This window comes from Pogoniulus pusillus, chromosome 23, assembly GCF_015220805.1.
Source record: "Pogoniulus pusillus isolate bPogPus1 chromosome 23, bPogPus1.pri, whole genome shotgun sequence".
NCBI lineage: Eukaryota > Metazoa > Chordata > Aves > Piciformes > Lybiidae > Pogoniulus > Pogoniulus pusillus.
Window position 1 is genome coordinate 14,026,363 of NC_087286.1, and position 23,959 is coordinate 14,050,321.

Consider the following 23,959-nt stretch of genomic DNA (forward strand, 5'->3'; position numbering starts at 1 on the left):
CTCTGCCAGGCAGGGCGTGGGCCACAGCCAGAGCCTGACACCCAGCAAAGCCAAGGCCAACCTACTTTGCAGGGTAAGAGGATTTAGCTGTGTGGGTTTACCTGGGCTGTGCTACCTGCTGCAAAGCTCAGAGAACCAGCCCCAGCTTGTTTCACTTATCACTAGAGGAGTGGTCAATGAAGTTACTCCAGATGCTCCAGAGTCATGGGAAGGAACCTAAGTGCAGCCAGTTTGGGAAGGGACCAGTGGCTAGCAATGACTTTTTCTTCATTCCAGAAAACACCTGGAAACTGTTTGATGGGAGAATAAAGAGGGTTCAGGATCATTCTTGCTTTGATTAATTATTAAAGTTTTAGTTTTCCCCTTCTGTCTTTAGGTGTGCACACAATAGGAAGAGAAAGCCTCCTGCCACTGCAGTTTTCTTGGGGGTAGGTGTGAATGCTAAACCAGACAGGCTGTACCTAGTGGCAGAGAATCAGCAGTGCCCAGTCCCAGTCTGTACGAGGAGAATGACCTGCACTGAGCCAGGAGTTGGTAAAATGTATCTTTATAGAGCAGACACTTCCCACAGAACTCTCACACAGCTATAACCAAGGAGTAGATGTATTCGTTACACACCTCTGGATGCTGCTGACCCTCACATGTCCCTGGCATAGAACGGTTTAGGTTGGAAGGGACCTCAAAGATCATCCAATTCCAACCTCCCCAGCCATAGGCAGGGACACCTCCCACTAGAACAGGTTGCTCAAGGCCTCATCCAACCTGGTCTTGAACACCTCCAGGGAAGGAGCATCCACAGGCAACCTGGGCAACTTGTTCTGGTGTCTCACCACCCTCCTAATATCTAGTTTAAGTCTCCCCTCTTGCAGCTTAAACCCATGCCTTCTTGTCCTGTCATTACAAGACTTTGTTAATAGTCCCTCTCCAGCCCTCCTGGAGCACCCTTCAGATACTGGAAGGCCCCTCCAAGGTCTCCTTGAAGCCTTCTCTTCTCCAGGCTGAAGTGCCCCAACTCTCGTAGCCTGTCCTCATAGCAGAGCTGCTGCAGCGCTCTGAGCATCTTCATGGCCTCCTCTGGACTCGCTCCAACAGTTCCATGTCCTTCTTGTGTTGGGGCCTCCAGAACTGTACACAGTACTCCAGAAATGCTGGCCATGAGTCCCTGCCTCCCTGTCCATCCAAGCCAGCTCTGTTGTGGCTCTCTGCACTGCTCCTTCCACAGCCAGGAAAATGACCAGGAAACATACAGCCACAGGGGGCTGTGGTGTCCCCAGCTGTCAGCTCTGCCTTCCAGCACTGTCCCTCTGTCTCTCCCTCCTCTTCTGCATCCATGAGGTTTCTTCAGTTCGCAAACTCTTTGGGGCAGCAACTGCCTGTCTGCACAGGACATTGCTGGACACTGTTCTTGGCTGGCCCCAAGGCACAATGAGAATAAATGTGACTAACAACAGTCCTGACAAACAACATCAACAATAGTAATGACAATAATTATTATTGTTGTTATTATTATACAGTCTACCAGAATGACTTGGTAATTATTTGCATAATTTGTATAATATGTATCATTTGCATAAGCAGAATGAAAGACTGTTCCCATAAGCAGAGAAGATCTCAACCACAATGTTTAGTTCCCTGTACGTGCCAAGGATTCCTACTGGTATCAGTTGGAGACTTTTTTCTTTACTTATTCTCAAAACCAGTTGCTCTGATGGCAGAAATCCATGGGAGTCCCAATAACATGTGGCTTCAACCAGTGGGGTGCTGAAGGTGCTTTGCTACCTTTCTCTCTAGTTAAGCTCTTTTCAGATGAAGGTGCTCAGCACAGTTCAGAAGCTTCTCATGACTTGCAGGATTGAGCCCCTCAAAACAGCTGTCTTTGGCCTCTGACTATGAGAAGCTGATCTGAGATGGATTTTTTTCTTCTTCTTAATTTTTATTGTCTATTTTCAAAACAGATTCCAGCAGCTCAAGAGCATTTATGGCCTAATGGAGTAAGCCTCAATGGGTGGCTTTTTGGCTCTCAAAAGGTAAGAATCTCATCAATAATGGAGGGAAGAAGGTATAGATTATAAAGACAAGGCAGGGGAGGGAGTGCAAGGGAAGCAGGAATGGCTTACAATGGTGTTTGCAGAGTCCTCTTCCAAAGAGCCTGGCAGTGACTTCAAGCTGCCAGGCTCAGGAGGACAAATAACTGTATTTCAATTTTGTTCAGAGAGTGCACTCCCAGAGGCACCAAATGTCTGTGGCAGTGAGTGTGGTCATTTTGTATATGTGGTTTCTTGGGCTTCTTGCTCAGTTTTTCAGTTTGGAAGCTCTTCCAGACTCTGCCTGGGTGTCTGTATGAGGGGGCTTCGGAGCACTTGGCTCCAAAGGCAGAGTGAAAACTAAGTTAGAAGGAAGGAGCTGCAATGTGAAAAGCTGATACTGTATAGGATGGCAGGGCAGAAAGTTCAGGTTCCCACAGAAGAGTCTTTGCAGCTTTAGGATTTGCAGTTTAATGCTGTGCTAAATTCTCATGTGTTGAGGCAGTCTGACTTTTCTTGCAAACGAGCCAGCCTGAGAGCTTAAAGATAGTAATGCAAACTCTCCAACACCCAGAAAGCTCAGAGCTTTGCTGTGCCCTTCCATCAGACCTCCCTGGGCTGGAAGCAGAGCTCTGCAGAGCCACTCACGGATGGTGCTGCCCTGCTGCTGTGCATCCCCATCCTCCTGCCGGGAGCCTAGCAGAGCCAGAGGCAAACTCTCTTCATCTGTCTCAGTACCAGCCGGGTTAGATTATACTGCAGGCAAAGGCATGTTTGCAGTGTTTACTTTCTTGTCAAGTACTCAGCACTCCCTTTGCTCTGGCTCTGTGGCTGGAGAGGAGTGTAGCAGAGGACAGGCTGCAATCGCTGCTATCTAAACACATTATTAAGCACGAAGGTGCCAGATCTTACAGGGATCTTGCCTTCCTGTGCTTGTTTAACTTAGCTTTAGACAAGTCAGAGCATGCTTCTCTCCATCCAAATGTGTCTGCACAGAGGTGGGAATTTTAATTGCTGAAGTCTGAAAACTGACAGTAAAGATAATTTGTTGCATGATACTTATTTTCCCATCGTCTCTCTTACACTGGCCAAGTTACCTTGTCAGGACCTCCACAGACCCTCAGAAAAGTTATTTCAAATTAATGATCTGTGACTGTGAAGGAAAACATAGTAACCTTTCTGACCATAAACCCAGAGCTTCTCACAGTGTCTGTGTTTCGTGTTTGTTTTTTTGGCCACGGTAAGGATGGGTTTGGACTGGGTTACTTTCGTGATGACAAACCTTTTAACCCAACTATCCAACCACCTCAATAATTTCTTCTCTTAGTTACTATCCCTCATAAATCAGTAACTCTACACACTGTCAGCTGCAGAGTTAGACTGGATGCCACAAAGGCTGTGTTCCTACCCCTGTCCTCACAGCTCCTTTCTTTGGATGGTGACTGATTGTGTACCTTGAGCAATTTGTTCTGCCCAAGTTTTTAGCTTTGAAGCTTGACAGAAGATCTGAGAGAGAAGGTGTTTCTGAATTCATCTCCTTTATGCCCAGGAAAAGAAGATTCTTACCTTCTGCTTGTAAGTTCAAAGTGCTGATTCAGCTTTAGTGGAAGACAAAGGTAAGTAACCTTTACACTAACTATGGGAAAACTAGAAACTCTGACAGCTTTTTCTCTTACATAGGTTCTCATATATACAGAGGTTATTCCCAGAGCCTTAGCTTTTTCTTTCCTTGTAACTAAAAAGACAGCTTAGTGCCTCAGAAAATAATCTGTTCCCCAAGATTTTTGTGAAGGAAATCTCCATTTCTCTGCTGCTCTCCTGGTAATCTCTCCATCTTCCAGAGCTAATTTTCTTCTCTTCACTGTGTTGCTATCTCCAGATTACTGAAACTGATGCCAAAACTGACTCACTCGTAGCCCACATGACATTGGTTTTGCATTATACAGCACAGGGGCTGGGATGTGATTACATTATGATTCTATGTGTGAAAGAAGTATCTGTATGTGAGGAAGCACTTCGGAGGAGAGAATCAAAGCAGTTTTTATGTCCTTTAGTGAAAAACTATTCCTTTGGGCCTGATTTGGTGTGTAACCTTGGTTTTTTGCACCTGCACAGAACTAAAGGCATTTACATGCCTAGCTATTATACCTGATTGCTGGCTAATTATGTGTGTGAGAAGAGAGATGGGGGAGGGAGGAAAATAGATCTATTTTTTTCCCTTGATGTTTTAGATAAACTGAGATATTTTCCATATAAACCCCTTTACAATAAGAGGCTGTTGGCAGAGAAGTGAGAGGTATGGCATATGAATACCATTTAAAATACCATTTTCTAGCCATGGCATCAATACACAAGTGAAAACATATTAAATGTTCTCCCAGCCAAAATTCAAAGCCACTTGCTTTTGCTTTCTTAAATGTTCATTAAGGATTGGAAAAGAAAATGCATGTATGTGTTAACAGCAAATGTATAGCAGGTTGTTTGTGTCTTTGTTGAGCAGAACTATTTGTTCTGGGATTGTGCTATTCTAAAGCTCCTTGTCCTCACTTGAAACAACAGTGTGTGGAGTACAGATGATTTGCTGTTCTCCGCTGTAAATCACAGCTGCATCAAAGACACTCACTAGAGAGAGAGGAATAGGGAAGATGGAAAAGATTGTATTAGGGCTTCTGTATTTGACTTGGTCTAGGGAGGATTAAAAAAAGAAGGAAGAAATGAAAGAGAAATTGTATTTGTTGGGTAAAGGAGGGTGCATTTAGGAAACCTGACCAAATGCTTCCAAATATGCTCATTTTGTTTGGCCTTATGGAGAAGATATTTTCAAGGGTGCCAGGTTACTAAGTCCTCAAATCCATTTAGTGTGACCTGGAACAGTTGTTGATTTCCATTTCAATAGTTATTAGGGTTTTTTTTTCCTTTTGTCATCAGTAAAGCTTCAAATAAATGCATTTTATTAGAGTTGGCAAGTCTGAGCACAGATGTGAGAGCTCCCATAATCTAAAGGCAGAGAACCCATGGGACAGCAGTGCTCAGGATCTGAGGGCTGTTTTCTTCCAGAAAGCTTTGTCTGTGGAAATTCTCAAAGCGTGTGAGGTCCACACGTATTTCAGATATGCGGAAGGAGAACTGAAAGGTATTTCACCCAGACTGGGTGCTTGCTGTTTGGCTCTGCTGTGAGCTGTAATACATTCATTCAGGGTAAATTTATTTGCATTCACTTGTGATACCAGCCCAGATTGCACAGACATTTTACAGTATTAGACCCCAAAAGCCAGACCCATAAATCACAGACAACATCTGCTATTCCCTTGTGGGAAAAGTCTTAAAAGAGTGTCTTCTGAGCATCTCTGTTGTATGTCATTTACTACAAGTGGGCCCTCAGCCTGGAACAAAAGAGACCTCCTACATCCTCTTCCCCAGGCAGCAATTAACTGACCTCATCTTCCCGCCCCCTCCATCAGCCCCCACAATCAATTACCCCAATCAGCTCTTGTGAGGGAGAAAACTGGGCAAACAGGTGGAGCATTCTTCCAAATAGTTTTGGCCCCTTAGAAAAAAAAGTTCACCGCAGCAGGGTACTTATGCAGCAACGGTTGCAGTAGAGAAACTGGTCTGTGTGAGGCTACCTGACTGCAGAGTTCATTACAGGCTTTCCTTTTCTTATCCTTCCCCCCAAAAATATGTTTCCTCTGTGTGTAAAATAAAATTTTGGAGATCTTTTGAGGTCTTAGGTCTTTCCAATTTACTGGACAGAGCTTATCCAAGCAGCAGGAATTTTTGCTGGCCTCTCAATACACAGCTCTTGGTAGGATCATATGGCTCCTAATTATTGCCAAAATGAGAATGTGGGCACAGAGGCTGACTTCAGCCCACAGGGTTAAATAGTGAAATGGTAGAGGGCTGCCGAACGTGGTTAAATGCAGGAGAAATGCTTTTCGTCCCTGGACACTCACGGGCCATAGTAATGAGTATGTAAACTCTCTGTCATTCAGGTGGGAGAAGTAAGTTCCTCCCTAAAAGTAGATGGGTGAAACAATAGACGTCACTGTCCTTTAGGCAGGCCTAGACTGGAGAAGAAAAGAAACATTGCTTTGATTATGTGAGTACAGAAGGAGAGGATGACCAGAAAGTAGCCTAGAGAAAACAGGAAGATCACTGACCCTGTGACCTTGGCAGAAAGCAAAAAGAGAAACAAGGTCCTTTGGACACTTGGTTGGTAGTACCAGGGCTTGAATTTCTAGACAAGAGAACATTTATATTTCTCTTTGAAAAATTTAAAATAGACAATAGAATATAAAAAGGGGGGAAAGTTGATTCCTTTAATGAGTGGTATCACAACAGAAGTATTTCTGGGGTCTAAAGTACTAAGAATGTATAATAGATGCATTAATCAAATTGTTAAATAATAGTCTCCAGAATTTAGAGGAAGCACTACCCTGTATTTTATGTTTCCTTTCTTATTAATTTGAGATGCATGAAACTCTGTTGTATCAATGGAGCTGCATATGAGTGTAGGAGTTTGTGTGGGTGTAAGAGTTTGTGTGCATGTGGTGAACAGGGAACTGCTACGCCCCTGCATGCAGTGTGCACCTTCCCTCCTGTGATTCGCACCATGGATTGTGCCTCAGACCTCTGAGAACTAATGCAAAAATAGTAAGTGTCCAGCTTTGTAGCATTGTCCAGACAGTCAATCTTTGAGTAAAGTAACAAGTTTACTGCCTGCATCCTTCTTGGCTGGCTTAAATGACTTCAACCCTCAAAATGTTGTTTCTCAGCTCCCACTGTGAAATATGGGAGATCAGAAAAGTAGCTGTTCCTAATCCAGTTGTTTCAAAGTCCACTCTGAGAGCTCTGCCCTGCTGAATTAAGGGCAAAACTCCAAGAGACTTAAGTGGAGACAAGGTATTATTGATGATCTGGGAGAAAAAAAAAGAAGAGTGATCTTCCCAGACTTTTACAATAAGTATTTTGATCTGCAGCTTATTTAAGTGAATGAGCAAATACATAAATATATACACAAATGTAGAGATCTTGGCAGGCCTTTATTCATAACATTCTGCCATTGTGCTTAATATTTTGCCAGTTGACTAGAGATGAGCCCCAAAAGTACATCAGAATATCAGACCTTGATATTAATGGGGCTTGTAAAACATCCTCTGGGTAAGGCAGAAGTTGTTGGTTTTGTAACTGAAGTTTACAAAGTGCTGGAACATTTTTACTTTGAAAAAGCCTATCTTTGTGCTTTACCTGAACTAAAAATCTAATGGAAATAAGACCCCAAAATTAGAAGTTGCAGCTGCAGTTACATAGTTCTATAGTATAGTCTTGGCATTTTGAGTTGATTCACTGAAGCTTGCTTAAATATTTCCTGCTGCGTTTGTTAAGTTGCATTATTATTACTCAGGCTATTGGCAATACCAAGTGATCTCCACTTCACAGAAAACACCCTGCTCTTCTCTCCAGAGCACACAATTACACAGCAGATGAGTATTATCACCCCATTTTATAGACATGGAAACAAAAGGGTCAAAGCATATTTCCTCAAGGACAAGACTTCGTGTGTTTTGTGTCATAGTCCATGCAGTGAGTGCAGGGGATTAAAGTGTTTTTATAGCAAGCTCTTTGCAACCCTTACTTTTTCCTAAGGTAAAGGATTGGTGCATGGCTGCAATGTCTATAAAATGCTAAAGCTCTTAAAGCACAGTTTTCGTTGTGTGCCGCCCAATTTGCAGTTGGGAAATGGGTACAACGTGCTTAAATTCAAAACATACCTTGTGCTGGAAGGTAGGGAATGGGATTGCCACCGTGGCACCTTGGAGTCCCATGCCTTTGCTGCAATTTACACAATAGTAAACCTACCTAACGAAGCTATTTTAGCCATTATAGGTCATTTTATTTGGTGATATAAGAGCCTTCATGCTAGAGCTGGGCAGGAAGCAATTCTTGTGTCTTGTAAAAGTTTTCATGATCTCAAACCTGGTCCTGTTCACAATTAGACGGACCTAGAGGCTACTAAAAATGTAATGCAGAAGAATCTCCTTGCCCATCCCAGTGTGGCATAAGTAAAAGGGCAGATACTCCTTCAGGACTTCAGAATACTTGGCTTAGAGCAGGGTGGTACTTTCTGATTCTCAGAAGAAATGCCACATTTTGAAACTGATGTGAACGTTTTGGGGGGGGGGAATGTTTTGATTGCATTTCTTTGCCTTGATTACAAAAACGTGTTTGAACAATTCTGTCAAACGCCCCTTTACGTTTTCAATAACCATACCGCAGCTGAGATACACCTCCTGAGAGTCTCTGGACTGAGAGATTTTCTTGCTCTCCCTGCTCAGAAGTAGGCACATTTTTTGATATTTATTTTATGAATCACAACCAGCCACCCTTAAAGCATAGATTCAAAATGCGCTGTGAGAAAAGCCTGTGTGACAATGCAACACAGTTTCTCCACTGCTCTCCTTCCCCTTTCTTCTTCCTCTGCCACTGTCTTGCTGTGCTTGTTAAATGTCTTTAAAGCAAAGGTTTTTGCATTTAGCAATGTGTCTTAAATATTTTATTTTGTTTGGCTGTATTTCAAACTTTTCTTTTAAACCTTCATTTTTACCTCGCAGAATTTCATCTTGTTTTACTTGACTTTTTTTCTTCCTGTCATCTTTTCCTCTTTCTTACCATCTCTGGTTGTCATTCCCCGTAGGATGGGAAATGGCTGCAGGCCAAAAGTCAGGGAACAATCATAAAAAGCTATCAAAGGATGAGTAAAAGATGAGAGTAAATATGATAGTGTTGTCTTCTGAAAGCATAATGACAGCACTTCCCTGCCTTGCCTGGCTTTAGACAAGGATATCTTTGGGAGTGTTAGAAGGACAAAATTGTACACTCTGTTCATGCACAGGAACCAGTTCTGAGTGATCTCTAATTAAATTACATCTGATAAAGATATTTCCTAAAACATTATGGAGGTATAAGTGCTACTAGCACCAGCAAAGGCCTCAAGCTTTGATGCAGACTTTGCTTGGAATAGGAAATAGTGGCAGGAAGAAATGAAAGTGTATTCTCTCTTCGGTCTGCCTAACACCACCAGAGGTGGTGACAAGCCCTCTGCTGATGTGATGACCTAGCAAAAGTAGTGCAGCATCTGTGCCCTGAAATTCCCTTGCTACTTCAACTTGCACTTGCATCTTTCTTCGCATTCAGTTTTCACCAACACGGGGGCACTTGACCACAAATAAAATAAATAATATCCTTACAGTCCAGCAGTAATGATCACATTTTAATTTCCTTGAAGTTGGCTTGATGTTTATTACCTAATATTCCACTCCTTTTCTGCTACCCAGTCAAATCTGGCATTTCTTTTGTCAAAGGACATTAATTAAAGCCTCACACTGAACCATTGTCCTTTGTCCTGATTTGAGCTGTTTTCCACAGGCTGCTGTTCACCAGGAGGAATGGTCCAAACACCAGGCACATGAAGAATCCTATGAACTTTGATGCATTCCCATAGTTCAGTTCTGTGGCTAAGGGAGGACAAGAGCTGGTGAGAAGGCCTGACAAGTTTAAAAGCACAGGTAAACTTGGAGAATATTTTTCCCCAGAGTAATTCTTTACCTATAGTACTAGAAACTTTGCATTGTTGAACAAGTAACTATTACAACAGGAAATCCTTGAACTATGCTAGCAATCACCTTCTCGATGCCCAAGAGGTTAAACATGCCTCTCTGATTGAAAGTGAACCCCTTTGCTGCACAAAATCTGCCTCTTTAGCTTTTGTTCTTATTTTACTCTTATCAAGTTTATTGCTATCATAATCAGTCCCACAGCTTCTCAGGTTGTGCCATACTCATGATAAAAATCAGATCCCCTTTAAGAATTCCTGTTGTAAGAAGAATTTCTTTCAATTCAGCCTCAGAGGTGTCCCCTGTCTCCTTCTGAGCTTCTATTCTCATATGTATTTCAGTCCCCTTGCTCAAGGACACCCTTCATATTTTACAGCCAAGTCACAGAATCACAGAAACATCCAGGTTGGAAAAGCCCCTCAAGATCACCAAGTCCAACCTATAACCCTACTCTACAAGATTCACCTTAAACCATATCCCTAAACACCACATCCAAACGACCCTAAACACATCCTGGGTGGGTGCTCCCTGACCACTGCATTGCGGTGCCTGACCACTCTCTCCATGAAAAACTTGTTCCTAATGTCCAATCTAAACCTCCCCAGCCTCAGCTTAAGGCCATTCCCCCTTGTTCTGTCTCAAATTACATCACAACCATAGCAACTGAGGTTAAAAATGGCAGCTCATACTGGAGAAGAATATTGTTGTCTCTGTATGCTGTGTCTACAAGTAAAACGTGGTCGATGCTTATGCCTTGCCATCTTCCTTGTTACACCTTTCTGTGCTGCCTAAACCACTGCGTTTCTAATCTATGTTTAAGACATCTGGGTGGCACCAACAGCACAATAACATTCTTGCTCTGTCTTTGATGTTCAAATGCCAGACATATTCCTTTAAAAACTAACAAATTGTGGCTTGAAATTCATTTGGGCAACTGCTGGAGTGTGAAGCGTACAGCTGAGTTACTCTACTAGTAAAAGATCTGCCCTGTAGATCTTTTCCTCTCCCAGATATATAACTCGTTGCAATTTACTTTCCCATTTAGGATCCAGTGAGGCAGAAGTAACCCTGAGAGTAGCACATTCTAACCGTGTCTGTGAAACAAACTAATCTCCTAACAAACACCTGCCTTAAGAAGCCAGTAACACTGTGAGCTTCATAGAGTTAGTCTCCTCATAAACTCCCATCAAAACTGTGCTCACCATGTTGAAGGACATCTTGACATGATCTCATGCTGGAAGCAGCTGCTTGATTACAGTGATTTCTGGAAGACATTTGTCTGTGCTCTGCTTCACTACATTCCTTTTTCTTTTCCAATCATTATGCCAGAGGTGTGCTTCAGCTGCACAGGCCAGATCTGTATTCAAACTTCTTCAAAGTTGAGGAGTGTTTGATGTCTAAGGACAAATGAAGGTTCTGCACAAAACAGGGTTGCAGATGAAGGCACGTAGCAATTACTATGAGATGCAGGATAAGAGTTCCTTGAAAAACATTCATGCTCTTGTTCTTTACTTTTTTATGGCCCTAGGGATGAGTTTCAAGAGGCAAAAGAGTGGAAATAGGCCAGGATATCTCTCTGTTGGGCATTCTGCTGTCCCAGATGTTCTTCCAGCTCTCTTTGTTTATGTGTGCCCACGTCTGATTTTCTGCCACAGTAAAAAAATATTCCCAGAGAAAGCAAATATTCTCACAGTCTCTGGAGGCAAGATCAATGTAGCGCATCTGACTGTGGCTTTGGAGTCCCAGAGCAGGCAGGAGAATGAGCTTGAAGCAGAATTGATACACAAACTGCACAAGAGGTCAAACATCAGGAATCCTTCTGGCTTGTACTCCTGGTGCTGATGCTGAAAGAGAGTGGCAGGTTCATGACGAGATGTGGTGGCACTGACTGGAAAGGGCCTGAGGAGCCTGTGCAGAGCCCTTAGCAACTGGGAAAAGCTCTGGAGAAGTCCTAAAGGGAATATTGAGGCAGGCATGAACAAAACAGAGAAGGATACCAGGTACTACATACTGCTGGATAAAGCTTATTGTGATTATGGCTTTATCTATCTGTTAATTAACATCCTTGTCTTGTCCACACTTAGCTGCCTTTATTCCATTTCATATTAGCAATGTAAGGAGCCTGTGCTGCCCTGCCTCTTTTCCTTCTTTAGTGCTATACTTCAGTGGTCATTTTCAAAGAATGGTTGAGGTTTGCCAGGATTTGAGCTCAGGGCCAAGTCTGTGCTTTCTGATGGACTGCTTGGACCTCCTGGGCTGAGCACAAAAAGCAGAGACTCCGCTTTGCACTGTCTGCTCAGAAGCAGAACAGCTTCCCCTGTGGCAGAGAGGCTTCCAAAGATCCTAATTTTCTGCACAAGCTAGCTCACAGGTTTTGGGTATGATTTGCACGTTAGTCATGCTCTTTTGGTACTGGTACCTGAGAATAGGATTAGCTGCAGTCCCCATCAAAAGCGCTGAGCTCTAAAATAGTTCCACATGGCACAACATAGCCCCAGGTGACAAAGCATACATTACTTTCCTCTCCCAGAGTGTCTGGAATGAGCCATTCTGAATGATGTGTCACATATTAAGAGCAACTTTATTTTTATCCTGATGGAATTCCAGGAAGCTAACTCCAGTGCCCTCACACTGACTGAAAAATGACATGTCCCAATAGCTACAGGCGGGACAAGGCGAGTGTGTGAAAGGGGCTTTTAATTAGTTGCTCCAGAAGGAGCTGAAGTGTTGTTACATCAGCAGTTTGTTTCTGACAGTCCTGAGGGTAGCTAATGATTTATAACACAAGAAGAATTTTGAAACGTTCAATCTAGAAAGCCTGTGAAGTTTGTGAGACAGATCAGCTACAGGTCATCCTAGCCTTTAAACAAGCTCTTGCTGTTAGAGTAGGACAATATCCCCTACTTCTCATTCTGTCCTGCATAGAAGTGAAAATCAACATCTTAAATATGAGGTGGTGGCTCCAAGTCATGTGTTAGAATAATTGCAATGTATTATCTTTGGATGGTGCAACACCTACACAAGCTTGCTCAGTGAGCAGGGCCCCTTCATTCTCCACATACTACAGTTAGATCTTGTTGTGTCTGCCCACATCAGACAAAATGTGTTTGTGTTTTGAGCACTTTACAGAGTGTAGTGAGGTGGATGGGGAGATACAGCATTCTTCTGACCAGCAACATTTGCAATCACCTTACTGAGTTCTGCTCTTGTCTCCCAGGTTTCCAGCTACATGTGTTTACTACAAGTCTTTCTCGAAATACAGGCTTTCTAATTGTGCCTTGCAGCCCAATCTGAGTGCCAACCAGAGCCTCAAAACATATGACTCAGCTGAGATTTCTCCCAGTGCACCAGAAGTATCTGTTAGTCCTGAGGTGATGAGGGGAACTGAGAGAGAACCAGAGTTTGGAAACCAAAGCCAACCCAGTGGCCAAAAGCATTTCCCAAACTCCTCAAATCATTTAATCTGGAAAGCTGCTCCAGCTAGATGAGTAAGCTGCTGTACCATACTATGTTCTTGTGTTTTTCAAAGTAGCTAATAGAAACAAAATTTAGGACAGCAAATTTTCATGCAGAATGTTGCACCTGAGGTGTTCCGATACCAAAACATTTCAGACATCTAAATGTCAGGGCCAGGAGATGCTAAATGCAGTTAATACCACAATAATGCTTTCTGATAGGGGGAACTAGAAAAAGTGAAAGGTAAAAGGAGCAGTAAATAGTTAACACAGCAATAAGACTTGGATTTTAGCAGCTGCCTTACATCTTCTAAACATTGCTAAATGATTAACTAATTGATAGCAGACCCTCCATGCACCAGCTCAGTGCAGAGTCGCAGGGAGGATGCCAGCAGAGTGCTTTTTTTGGCTGGGTAGGTAGATGAATGTTGCAATGTAAGTGGTAGTAATCAGTACTATTACCATACACAGCACAGTACCAGGCCCTCTGGGTCCTGGTTCTAGCAGTAGTAACCTTGCCTTTGAAAGGATATAATTGCTCTTGTGGGGTTGCCTTACATGGAAACCAAAATGATATCAAGCTTTAAAAATTAAATTATGCAGCAAGTCGGAGTAGGACAGATTTGTTCTCAATAAAACACAAGAGACTACTTGCTTTGGTGACCTAATTGCAGCAGGTCTTTTTGGAAAAAAAAAAAAGATGATGATAGCTGATTAAAAGGAGCCAGGGAGCTTATTCACATTTGCCAAGAGCACACAGCAAATCAAGCTTTATGGCTCCAAATGAACTTGGCGCTTTGTCCAGATTAAATTAAGAAAGGAGGTCACCCAAGTGAGGAGTTCAGGAGAGCACTTGAGACTGGAAGGATGAGAAATGAACAGCAGAACTGAAATGAGAAAGGTATAAGGGAGACAGAAGACATTTGCTGCTCCCTCCATTCATTTTCTTCAATGGCTAGTGGGCAGAGAGAAGGGAAACTTTGACAGGAGCAAGAAACCACAACAACGTCCCCCCTAAAACTGCATCCAAAACATCAATGGGAACGAGTGGGCAGTGCTGGGAAGTCTTTGGCACATGGCTAACCAGTACTATGCTGCTGTGCCCAGACACCATCAAGGGAGCTCATTTTGTTGGCTGCTGGAAAGAAACATGCCAAAAAAGCTAAAACAAAATGTGAGCATTCTGACACTAAGGGCAAAGAGCAGCTTCTCTGTCACACATTCAGGCTTTTGGCCCTTGCTGGTACATTCTGTGTTTAGAAAGAAAAAGTTGTAAAAAGTATTAATGGTGAAGTGCACAAAGGAGAGTCCAATGCAACATTGCAGGCTGTTGTGTTCTGGCAGCCTCAGACTTCCTCCCAGTGCAAATGCAGGACGTTCTCACCTGACATAAGAAAGATTTAGGCATGTAAGGGTTGGGTTCCTTTATCTGAGGTCCAAGTCCACAAGAGGCACTTCTGCTTCCTCAGTTGTCAAGAGAACAAATTCCTCTGACTTCTCTAGGTGCACCCTTCAAGAGATAAACTGCTCTCTATAATGACTTTCTCCCTGTTCACTGTGAGTGAACGAGGTGCTAATTTTTGTTTCCCAGGTTGGAGCATGTGACTCACAAGAAGTGCCATCATCAAACGGTTACAGAGAGCTGGGAGCCTATTACAATTAGAAAACAGGGGATAGCGAAGTAGGTGAAAGCTCTTATCCTTTCCTGTGATAAGCACATGGCTTCCCTAAGGATACATGACAAGAAATGTTCCCTTAGCATTGGGGTCCTACACCTCTTTGCTGCCCTGCCTGCCTGGGTGTCAGCTGGGTCCATCACAAAGGCAGAGGAAGCCCCTGCTTTCATTGGAGCTGTAGAGGCAATCAGTTGGGAGCCAGGAAAGATGGTTAGGTGATGAGAAGTAACCTACAGTACTTCCTGAACCTGGACTGAGTTTTTCTAAGGTGGTGATGAAAGTTACCTCTCTTCCAAAGATGTGTAGTGGAAATTGTTTGCATTTCGAATGTGCCTGTATTCATGGCAGATGCTTGAAAATGCTGTTGAAACTCAATCAGATAGATCATAGAATCACAGAATCAGTCAGGGTTGGAAGTGACCATTAGGATCATCTAGTCCCAATTCCCCTGCCATGGGCAGGGACACCTCACACTAGATCAGGCTGTCTAGAGCCTCATCCAGCCTGGCCTTAAACACCTCCAGGAATGAGGCTTCCACCACCTCCCTGGACAACCCATTCCAGGGTCTCACCACTCTCATGGTGGAGAACTTCTTCCTAACACCCAGTCTGAATCTACTCATTTCTAGCTTTGTTCTGTTCCCCTCCATCCTATCACTACCTGACATCCTAAAAAGTCCCTCCCCAGCTTTCTTGTAGGCCCCTTAAGATACTGGAAGGTCACAATAAGGTCACCTCGGGGCCTTTTCCTCTCCAGACTGAACAGCCCCAACTTCCTCAGTCTCCTTTATAGGAGAGGTGCTCCAGTTCTCTGATCGTCCTCGTGGCCCTTTTCTGGACACAGATGATTTGCTACATTAAAAAAACATGTAATGGAACTATGACATCTTAATGAGGCTTCTTCCACTGGTTTCTATGACTTCTGCTGTGTTCTGAAATACGCCTTGTCCATTACAAACTCTTTTATTGAGAGAGGAAATCTTGGCCAGAGCCTCAAGGTTATTACTTACTATATTCAAGGGGACTTGGGAGATCTTTAACTTCCAACAGGAGAGCTGGCAGAAGGACAGGAGGTTTAACGTTTCCTCTGAAGGATGACACCTCTAAAAGTGCCACATGCTGCAGTAATAATTACTGCAGTACACTGGATGGGAGCCAAAGTTCCCAGTATGGGACTTGAACCCACAAGTAGTTGGCTGTGAGACAGACATGCTACCCACAGAGTCACAATGACACCTAGTAGCATCTTAATTTAATAGACCACCTTTTTTTTTTCTTTCCCAATTGCAGTCTCTAGTCTTGAATTTTTATGGCCTGGATCACTGAACATTTATTTTGCACTTCAGAATGGATTTATGGACAAGGACCCTCTGCTTTCCTGTCCTGTATTGCTGCTGGGAACCATGAACAATTTCTTCTTCAATAGTTATGACCATTTAGAAGTAAACAAAAAGTGAGTATTTTATCGCCGGTTTCTCTAAGGTCCTTTAAAACTACAGCAGGAAAAGTAATGAACTTGTGTTAAAAACGAGCTGAGGAAACCTCTGAGTCCACAGAAAGCCACTGCAGCCATGGACAGTGATACTCTTTTTAGACAGTGTCATAGATGTAACAACCAAAGACATCCAGCCTGAAACATTTAAGCCAAAGCTTTCAAAATCAAAAGATTTTGGTTTCTTTTCTTGCATCTGAATGATGGATTTGAGCTACCCTTACCACTTTGGTAGTCAAGCCTCTTTAAGGTACCTCAAGCTGAGCCCCAACTAACAGGAGCCAAAACCACCAGTTACTTTCTGACATTTCAGTTGGGGATTATCAGTTCTCCTCTAATGTGTCTTGGAGTTTGCATTTGCAGCAACCAGGTGGTGGACTTGCAGAAAACCAGAGGTGAGGAAAGCAGGGACATGAACTGTGGCACCACTGTGCAACTCTTAGGCTGCTGCCTGGAACACAGCCCTGTGAGGAGAGGCTGAGGGAGCTGGGGGTGTGCAGCCTGCAGAAGAGGAGGCTCAGGGGTGACCTTATTGCTGTCTAGAACTATCTGAAGGGAGGTTGTAGCCAGGTGGGGATTGGCCTCTTCTCCCAGGCAACCAGCAATAGAACAAGGGGACACAGTCTCAAGTTGTGCCAGGGGAGGTCTAGGCTGGATGTTAGGAGGAAGTTCTTCCCAGAGAGAATGATTGGCATTGGAATGGGCTGCCCAGGGAGATGGTGGAGGCACCATCCCTGGAGGTGTTGAAGAAAAGACTGGATAAGGCACTTAGTGCCATGATCTAGTTGATTGGATGGAGGAGCTGGGTGAGAAGTTGGACTGGATGATCTTGGAGGTCTCTTCTAACCTGGTTGTTTCTAGGAGTCTGTGATTCCTCTAAATCATTTATCACTGGTCAGTGAAGCCTCCTTCCAAAACACAGTAAGTTTCTTAACATAGGCTTTTGCCACCTTTTTTTTCCTGGAAGTGCAGTAATTCAGGTCTTTAGATATTTTTGTGGCTACTTGGTAAGAACATAATGTCAGAAACTGCCATTCTGGAACCAACACAGCATAGGATGAAGCAGCAGACAGTGGGATACAAGCAGGACAAGAAGGAGGGTTCTAAGCTGGGTGGACTATACACATCTGATTGCAGATAAGGATGGGCAACACTGGAAACACTAAGGGCAGAGCTCCCTCTCATTCTGGCACAAACCAGAATGTGTTTTATTTTCTTGGCTCTCAGCATGCAAAAGGTTGGGCATCCATCACCCCCAAGAACAGAGGCAGATATACAGGTGCCTGGGAATGGAGCTGAGGGAGCACTGCCCCAGACCCTCCCAGGCCTGCTGCTTCTCTCACTCAAATGAGCTTCCCTGTATTCAAGGGTTTGCATAATCCAGGATTAAACTGTGAGAGCTTTACCGTGTGTTTGCCCTCCAGATCTGAAAGTTTATTTTTGACCATAGCTAATAAATAGTTAATACTCACATTTGATTAAAAGAAACCTCCGCTAAGAAAAAAACAAACCCAAAGCAAAACTCATAAACTTCCTTAAATATCAGAGAGATTATAAGAAATAAATATATATCAATAAAACATTAGTGCACTCAAGGGAAAATCATACCATTTTGATCTCAGTTAGAAAATATATTTGTCAGCACTTAAAGAAAAATAGAACCTCTCCTATCAGGAAAATAAGGGGATTTTTAGGGTTGGTGGAGATGATAGCACTTCAGGAACACCGCAACTAATTTCTCCGTTCATTTGTATGCATGGGTGTGAGCACAATCTGCTCCTCACTGGGAGATGGAGTTGGTGGGACTTTTAACGAGCAGGAATTGTTCCATGAGGCTTTCAGACCTGCTCAGACACCAGTTTTTCAGTAACCTTCCAAGGGTATCAGGGACTCTTCTGCCTTGAGGGCATCCCTGTGGCTTCCAAAACACTAGACAGCCATGGAGGTCTTCTCTGTAGCTCCAGCTTGGATCTTGAATCTTTTTCCTAATGTAGATACATTAAAAAACCCCACCTCACAAGATCTCATTAACACAGGTGCTTCTCATATGTAAGAGGAGAAAAGCCAACTGGAGAGACACTTAGGTCATTCCTAGATCCCCAAGATCTAAAGCATGCTGGGCACAAAGGTCTGATAAATTGTTGTCTGGCAGTGCCTATTTTTCTCCAATAGTTGTAAAGATGGCACAAGATCACTATCACTAAGGCATCTGTGGTCAGCATAAAGCATTTAAATGATGCCTACTTCCTTATCATTCCTGAGAAGAGCAACATTAGCTTTTAAAACACAGTTTTCCTGGTGTTAAAACCTGTTGCAACAAAAGTGTCACCAAAGATGATCTAGGGCCTAAAGAATAAATTTTATGAGGACTAACTGAGGGAGTGTAAGCGGAGGCTGTCAGGGCTGCACAGCATCAGGGTCCGTGAGCTTTCTTTAGTACTAAGAATTTATTTGATTTATTTGGTTTGAAAGCTAAGAGAATAATAATAGTAGCAATAGCAATAACAATGGCATTGTGGCCTGGATCAGGAACAGTGTGGCCAGTAGGACAAGGGAGATTATTCTTCCCTTGTACTCAACACTGGTCAGGCCGCACCTTGAGTGCTGTGTCCAGTTCTGGGCTCCTCACTTCAAGAGAGGTGTTGAGATACTGGAATGTGTCCAGAGAAGGGCAACAAAGCTGGTGAGGGGCCTGGAACACAGCCCTGTGAGGAGAGGCTGAGGGAGCTGGGGGTGTGCAGCCTGCAGGAGAAGAGGAGGCTCAGGGCAGACCTCATTGCTGTCTACATCTGCCTGAAGGGAAGTTGTGGAGAGGCTGGTGCTGAGCCTCAAGCTGAGGCTGGGTAGGTTTAGATTGGACATTAGGAAAATGTTTTTCATGGAGTGGTCAGGGACCGGAATGAGCTGCCCAGGGAGGTGGTGGAGTCACCCACCCTGGATGTGTTTAAGGGTCGTTTGGGTGTGGTGTTTAGGGATATGGTTTAAGGTGAATCTTGTAGAGTAGGGTTATAGGTTGGACTTATTGATCCTGAGGGGCTTTTCCAACCTGAATGTTTCTGTGATTCTATGATCTACAGAAAGAGAAAAACCCAACCAAACCCAAAAACCAGAAGAGAAATTATTTTAGAGATGAAAATCATGTGTGCTGTTCTTTGCCTCGTGTTTGTCCTGTGGATGGAACCTTGTCTTCACTATTGACAGGACCATTAATTACTGACAATACATGTTTTCAGAATTCTAATCCCCCCATTCTTTCCATAACAGTTTTGAGCACCCACCACAACTTTGCCTATGCTCGGCAGCAGAGTGGGATCCCTATCTCAGATGTGATCAGTATGTCCATCTCAGGTATCTAATTAAGAATTACATTTACCAGCAAATTTCATTCTTGAGAAGTCACTCAAAGATTCATTTAACTGTTGCAAGCAAAAAAAAAGCAAAGTCATCAAGGCATTAACTGTTGGACAAACATTTACCTATGAGTCTACTAATTAGTTAACCAGTGGTGCAAAAGTAATGCTCACAGCTTCAACACAGAGGCTACTGAACACCACATGTCTATTTTAATTCCATTTTGAAAGGGTTATGCTGCTACCAGCCCCCAGATGCTCCATGAGCTAGATGAGAGTTTAATCCCCACTTTGAAAAACAACAGGAAGGGCAAAGAAGCAAGCATGGAAACCAGGAGTAGCACCCCAAGAATTCTAAATCACAGAAGTTAGTTAAAAAACAGAGCCCAAATGTTATTTTTAGTCCAATAGTTTATAAGAAATATTTAGAACCTGAAAGGTGAACTGGTAACCTGAATGGTTTTGACACCTGGGGCTGTCGATTCTTCAATGAAAAAGAAGAAGGAATGGATGAGATGTTAAACAGGGGCACGTTTGCCTGCAGAAATATGCAGGTCAGGTGTATTTAGTAAGTGTGCCTCATTTCCACTGACATTTCAGTTACAGATGTACTTGACTCTGAGAGCTTGCTGCCCAGTTCCAAGGCATACATTGCAAGCCATAGAAAAAGGAAGCAGGCTGGAGCACCTCTCCTATGAGGACAGGTGACAAGAGTTGAGGCTCTGCAGCCTGGAGAAGAGAAGGCTTTGAGGACACCTTGGAGTGGCCTTCCAGTATCTGAAGGGGGCTACAGGAAGGCTGGGGAGGGACTACTTACAAGGTATTGTAATGACAGGACAAGGAGTAATGGGTTTAAACTGGAAGAGGGGAGATTTAAACTGGATGTTAGGAAGAAGTTCTTTGCAGTGAGGGTGGTGAGACACTGGCACAGGTTGCCCAGGGAGGTTGTGGCTGCTCCCTCCCTGGAGGCGTTCAAGGCCAGGTTGGATGAGTCCTTGAGTGAGCTGTTCTAGTGGGAGGTGTCCCTACCTATGGTGGGGGGTTGAAACTGGCTGATCTTTGGGTCCCTTCCAACCAAAACCATTCTATGATTCTATAAATCAGTGCCACAAAACTGCAAATATAGCTGCATTTCATCCTACAGTGAAAAGGCTTAGGTTAAGGCATTAAGTATGAAATCTGCTCAATTCACATTTTTTCAATTCAACAGCTCTCAGGACATGTGAAGGTTCCCTATCTGTCTGTAGAGAGACAACATGGCCATGGGCCTAGATCATTCACAGGAATTTTGCTGCCATTGCTTTAAGAGGGGGCTCAGGCTTGTAGATTATGTAATCATTTTCATTGGAAAGCCCCTTTTAACATCTGGGAGTCATTTGAAGGAATGTAATCAACTTTGTCCTGTTTTTTTTTTTTTTTTTGGTCCAGAGAATATCTTCTGTTAATATTTAACCCAGAACTGATTGCATGATTTACCAATTTAACCCTGACCAACTTGTTAAATTTATCATCCTGGGCTGTTACTACACAAATCTATCATGGTAACAGAAGTTTTCCCCAGCTCTGCCTTTACACAATGCTGCTCTTGTCTGTGGTGGGCTGCTCCAGTCATGCTGCTCTGCTGGGTTAGCAAAGCCAACACTGAGAACAGGAATTCCCTAAATGTGGTGGAACCTCTTCAGGGTGGAGGTTATTTTTTGACTGTAACAACAGTGGGCTGAATCCTGACGTTCCTCTTTGCTTTCTACTCTATGTCTTAAGTTCTCAGTCCTCATTCAGCCTAACGTATAGTATTATACAGTAAAATGTAACAGAAGAACCTCAAATGTTGATCAGATAACATTTAACAAATGCAAAGGTGATTACAAATCTGCAGTACTCATGGGGTATGATGTGGCCCCTCAGAGTTTCCCATATAGTCATAGAATGGTTTGGCTTGGAAGGCACTGCTGCAGTTAGCAGGGACATCCTCCATTAGATCAGGTTGCCCAGAGCCCTATTGAACCTGATCTCGAATATCTCCAAAGATTGGGCCCCAGCTACAGGACTGATGCCCAAAAGCCTTTCAAGATTTTGGTACTCCAACACAAAGTCTGCTGGAAATCAGGGTCAGCTTTGTCTTACCCTTATTTTCCTTACCCTGCTTCACTCCAAAGTGAACTATGAGGTTGGAGAGAGGCTGGAGATAAAGGCCAGTAAGAACAATAGAGCAATAGAAAGGGCAAAATACATCTTTTAAATAAGGTCTAGCAAAGGTCAAATACTAAAGAGTTGAGAAGAAAAAAAATAACAAAATAAAAGGGCAGGTGGAAGTGAGAACACTATTAAATCAGAGATGAAATCAAATTGGGGAATAAATCAAAAGATAGAGTCTAGACAGAAGAAAAGGTTGGAGGCCCTAAAAGTGCTGGCAGAGAGAATATATCAGTGAAGACAAGCCAGATCAGGATTTGCACACTTCCAAGTGAAAGAGTGCCCAACAGAGCTCTACTTATAAGAGCAGGAGTGAAATTTATCATCTGTGTGGAAAATGAATGTGCAAAAATAAGACCAAAATCAGTTCATTACTTGATTCAGAAGCACCAGCTTTGACTGCACCCCTCACTATGGAGGAGAGGAACACAGCCCACCTGGACAACAACGCAGTAGTGACAATACTACTAAATGTTTGTGCCTGAACAGAGAAGAGGGAAGTTGAAGGAGTTGCCCAGATGCAAATCATCCCATAGTTAAGTAGAAAGAGAGTCTGCCTTTCTGCCACATTAATGCCACGGTCACTCTGGGGAATGATTTAATCTATTGTGACCCCAGACTTTCTTAAAGAGAAATTTCTGCACACTTTTTGAGAGGTCTCACCTGGAAGATGGATGGTCTTGCTGTTGTCTGATCTGCAGAGCAGTTACACTGTAACCATGCATATTGTTGCCCCTGGAATTGCATCTGTCATAGTTCCTGTGAAAACAAACAAACAGACTCCCAAACTCACTTAAAACAAGATAAACAACAGCTCTTTGGCAACCCGACAAATACTTATTGCCTGTGAGTAGCCCATAACAGATAGGAAGGACAAGGATTAAGGTGGATTTGTAAACCATAAATTGTGGAAATCCACTTGGAGTCTCCAAGCCAGACTCTTCCCTTAACTTTGCTTGAGTTATGCCAGAGATAAATCTGTCCCTCTGTCGAAACTCAGTGAAACTTTGTGCAGTCCCCTTTTACTCTGTCAGTCATTGATGAGTTATAAAACCTGGAGCTACAACAAATCTATGCTACCCTGGCAATTTTTTTCCTCCCAATTTGCAGAAGGATGAAATGTTGCATTTTCTGTGGCTCTGCTTTGCTCTATAAAAAAATCTGCCAGATAAAATTCACTAGAAACAAGTGAAAATGCTGCAGAAATGAGATTTTATCCTGTTGGTGCTGCAACAGCTGCAAATAAAATTGCCATTTCTAAAGTGTAAATATATATACTTTAGAAGTGTGTATATGTGTATATATATAAAGTGAATAGATAGATAGATAGATATAAAAACTCGAACTGCTTTTTGTTTTGCCTACAATAACTAAAAGTACAAAGCAATTAGTCAACACTGAGCAAAACTACAAGAGCCACCAACAACGACACAAAAAAACAGAGGAGCAGCTACAACTTCAAGCACTGAATTACTGTTTGGGTACATTAATTACACATTAGAAGAGATGTGACAGTATTTACCCAAATTTACTCAGCCCACATGGATTTTAAGCGTGGTGCCTGGTCAGCAGAGGTAAGGCAGCAGTTTGAGTACCACCTTGCTTTGCAGGGTGGCTCAGCCACACGTGTATCTGCCGACTCCGGTTGGAGTGTGTGCAGGAGCAGATGTGATGCTTGCTAAGGCATACCCAGAAGCTAGCAAGCTCTAATTGTGCTATCTTGACATGTTGCTGGTGCCCAGGTGGTGCTCTGATCTTTCAGACTTTATCTCTGATAAGGAAGTCCACACAGGAGTTGAAAGCAATTTAGGCCACAGGAGACATTGCAGATGGTTCTGACGACTGAAGATGTTCCCTCCCTCAGCTCTTTGCTGCTCCTCATCTGCCAGATGAAAGGTTCGAGTGCACTTCTACGTTCAGTCCAAAGTCACTCGGAGGTGAAAGTATTGCAGGTTCAGCAGAGCTCTACATCCTGCACAATCATGTAGTAGGCAGCCCAAAAGACCAAAAGCACTTCTTAAACTTGAAAAGTAGATTTTATTGGAGTAAAAGTCAAAGGAACAAGCTTACCCCGCAGGAAGTCTAGAACTAAATGCAGTAAACTCGGAGTCTATAGATGACCTTCCTCCTGCACTGTGTCCTGGCAAATCAGGGAT

General features: G+C 43.2%; 1 long non-coding RNA gene across 3 annotated transcripts in view; it reads left to right on the forward strand.

Moving 5' to 3' along the window:
- Positions 1 to 16,433, forward strand: part of LOC135185664 (uncharacterized) — a 30,044-nt gene extending 13,611 nt beyond the window's left edge. The window contains exons 3-7 of one of the 3 annotated variants that reach the window (XR_010306564.1): positions 377 to 428; positions 1,956 to 2,027; positions 3,574 to 3,640; positions 9,450 to 9,589; positions 16,059 to 16,433. This is a non-coding gene — a long non-coding RNA (uncharacterized LOC135185664). Of the gene's footprint in view, positions 1 to 376; positions 429 to 1,955; positions 2,028 to 3,573; positions 3,641 to 9,449; positions 9,590 to 10,682; positions 10,855 to 12,854; positions 14,182 to 16,058 lie in introns of those variants that run through there. The other 2 variants (XR_010306566.1, XR_010306565.1) reach the window with 2 other exon arrangements.
- The last annotated feature ends 7,526 nt before the right edge of the window (positions 16,434 to 23,959 follow it).